The sequence below is a fragment of the Rhopalosiphum padi genome, chromosome 1, assembly GCF_020882245.1.
Source record: "Rhopalosiphum padi isolate XX-2018 chromosome 1, ASM2088224v1, whole genome shotgun sequence".
Taxonomy (NCBI): Eukaryota; Metazoa; Arthropoda; class Insecta; order Hemiptera; family Aphididae; genus Rhopalosiphum; species Rhopalosiphum padi.
The window spans coordinates 88,139,177-88,142,519 of record NC_083597.1 but is presented as its reverse complement, the minus strand read 5'-3'; the positions used below and the strand labels follow the sequence as shown (position 1 = coordinate 88,142,519).

Sequence of the window (3,343 nt, the reverse complement as noted above, 5' to 3'; positions counted from 1 at the left end):
GCCTCCATAGCTCAGTGGTTAGAGCACTGGTCTTGTAAACCAGGGGTCGAGAGTTCAATTCTCTCTGGAGGCAAGCTACTTTTTTTGCAGTATTTTTTTTTAAATAACAAGACTACGAATTAAATTTATCTCAGAATTTGAACCAAATTTACAAAAATTAAAACCTGACTAATTTAACCCACGTAATTTGCATAATTTAATTCCTTAAAATTTAGCTAGAACCATTTTGTTTAATTTATATTTTGTTTTTTACTAAACAGATAAATTAATGAATACAACAAACAATTTCAGTCTCTGTTTTATTAACTTACTAAATTCCACTTTTTCATCTATTGTTTTAAAAGTTGATTTCATACTCCACCTGAGATACCCTAATGCGTACCTTCTTATAGATTTTTGAGTAAGCTATAGCTAATAAAAATACATTAAATCAATACATTAATTTATTACTATTACACCGCACACTCCTGTTAATATTTTTTACTGAATATAAATTTGTATTTAGAATTTGGAATAAAAAAATTTGTTAATTAAAAAAGTTCTCTTCTATAAATCACATAATATAAAAATAATATCACAAATATTCGAGTTACATTTTAGCCATTGGTAGGTAATATTATTTTACTATATAGGTAATATAATATGATAGGTACTATTTATATTATTAATTTATTATGTTTAATAATTTCAATTTAAAACATAAGAAATTAAAAGTTACTCGTGTTTTGTTTCATTATCCGATGAATGACAGTAAAGCACCGGCAAAAGTTGCTATTTTGGAAAATACCTATTTGCATTTAAAAATGTTAAACTAGTAAATTTTATACTATTTATGTGATAAAAATTATTGTAATAAATAATTTATTATTATTATTAATGGAAACTAGTAAGTCTGACAAATTGATGTTTAATGTTTTTAATAATAATTTTTGAGCACTCCGTTATTTTAACTAAGAAAAATATACTCGAAAACTCAATTTTTGTACGCTTAATTAGTTCATTCTTTATACATGTTAAATATATAAGATATATTAAATATTACACATTATATTTTAATTTCCATTATAGTTGTATGGTTTTATTAGTGATAAAAACACTATACAGTATACACATCACCTATATGGTTATAACTATAAAAAAAAAATATTAATCTTTATTCTTTAACTACTATGTATGTAGGTCGTAGGGACTATCAATATGATTATGGAGTACCTAATTAAAATAAAAAATTAAATTTTAGTAATTATTAAAATATTTTATTTAAAGGGAGTCTTTAAAAACTACTTAACTGACCATATTTTGAACAAAGAAATCTTTGAATACTTATATAGTAAAAATATCTTAAACGATTGTTTTGATCAGAAACTATAAAAAGTGAACATTGATTTCGAAGAATAATATTCTAATGCCAAACTAAAATACCATTTGGCATTTTTATATATGTAGATTGAACTACAAAATAGTACAAAACTTTTAATTCGTCCTTAAAATCCGCGTACGTGATCTCAATAAACTGAATTTTATGTATACGATTATTTTTTTCCACATCAGTTTCAAGTTAAAAGTAACTTTAAAATTATTAATTATATTTTTGAGACAGGTTTAAATGATCCAGACAGTAAATATAGTAAAATAATGCTGTTGATTATTATGATTATTGTAATTAACATGTCAATGTTGTTCATTGATCCAATATTATAAGTTTGAATATTTTAAATTGTTTATGGAAATTAATAAATTATTATTAAACTGTTAATATCCGACTCTTGGATAACTAATGAGTATTTACATAATTAATTGATTACCTATATTTGAAATAATTAAAACAAAAACTATTAATCCGTATTGCCATTGTTAATTGTTATTCAATAAAACGCGCAATATGGCAATATATTCGTATTATATAATATGAGAAATAATAACTGTGTAAAAAGTAGCAATTTTTGTTTTTGTTATTGTACCATGAATTTTACATCAGTTTATGTTTTTATTTTACAGGTCTCAAATACAATTGTTTTTCGTAATAAGTATATTATACGAGTACGTTGCAGTGGACGGACATTTTCTTGATATATATTGGGCATGTTGCCTATACAGTTCGCCGTCCAATACACTTATGAACGAGATAAGGAGAAAACGGTAATAATATTATGATTGATTTAATATTACTGAATTTCAAAAGCAAAGAAAAATAAAGACAACAACCCACCCTTTGACAAGGGGCAACACTACAGTTGCCGAATATAATTCAATTACATGGTAGATACGGTCAGCGATATAAAACGAGGGCAAAAACAAGAAAAAAATAAGAACGTAGAAAAGCATATAATAAATATATATATATATATATATATATATATAAATATTTTCTCAATTCGGCCTAATGGTTTGGATGGCTCCTCTAAGGCAACAAAACAACAATAGCTGATAAAAAATATATTGTCGGGATGGGCTTGTCCCTCCAGTTGTTTCCCTCTGCAGTTATCGGGATTCAGCCCCTCGAAAAAATGATGCCCCCCTATTCGGTTATTTTTTATACATGTATACATAAAAAAAAAATAATACGAATTAGAATGGGCGATCCCTCTCCGTTCGGCCACCAGTCGGGGTTGGTTTTTTTATCAATAGAAATTTCTCCCTTGGCGTGCATAGCGGTCACAGAGGTTAAGTAAGCCGTGCTTTTTTCCTCTGTACCTCCACATAAGTTCCTTAGCTTTCGATTATTCCACAAAATTATCCATTCAAGTTTAACCCTCCCTTTTTTACCGGAAAACTATTGTCAACGATTTTCGCGTGTATGATAATCTGTCAAAAGCCACAGTTTTCGAGTGTATGATCCGAAAACGATTTTCTGGTACACTCGGGGGTAGTTTTTTTTATAAGATAAATGGTTTTCATAAATGGAAAAATAAATAAATAAACGTTCTTAAAGAGCGAGAAAAACTATATTTTATAACTATTGTTGCTTACATAGAAGCTTATCTAATTTTAATATACAAGCTATTTTCTGGATAGTTTAGTATTCTTGATTGATTAATTAATTTTATTTAAACGTAGTTAGTTCGTTTAAGTGTAGAAATGCAATTATTTAATAGTTTTGGATTAATTATGCTCTGTTTAAACTTAATTAAAAAATAATTCAATAGAAAATATTGCAGTAAAAATAGAATTTATTGCGTAGGTATAATTATTAAAATGATATAATCAACAAATGTAATCGAAGTAGTTGGTACTAAGTATTTCATCCTTATTAATCCACGGAAGTAATTGATAATGCAGATGTGTAAGTAAATTCATTTTTTTTTTATTGTTTTACTAATATAACCTGAATTAAAATGATGTA

General features: G+C 26.3%; 1 non-coding gene across 1 annotated transcript; it reads left to right on the top strand.

Moving 5' to 3' along the window:
- Trnat-ugu (transfer RNA threonine (anticodon UGU)) lies at positions 1–73 on the top strand. Its single transcript has one exon. It is a non-coding gene; the product is annotated as a tRNA-Thr (tRNA).
- Positions 74–3,343: the final 3,270 nt, after the last annotated feature.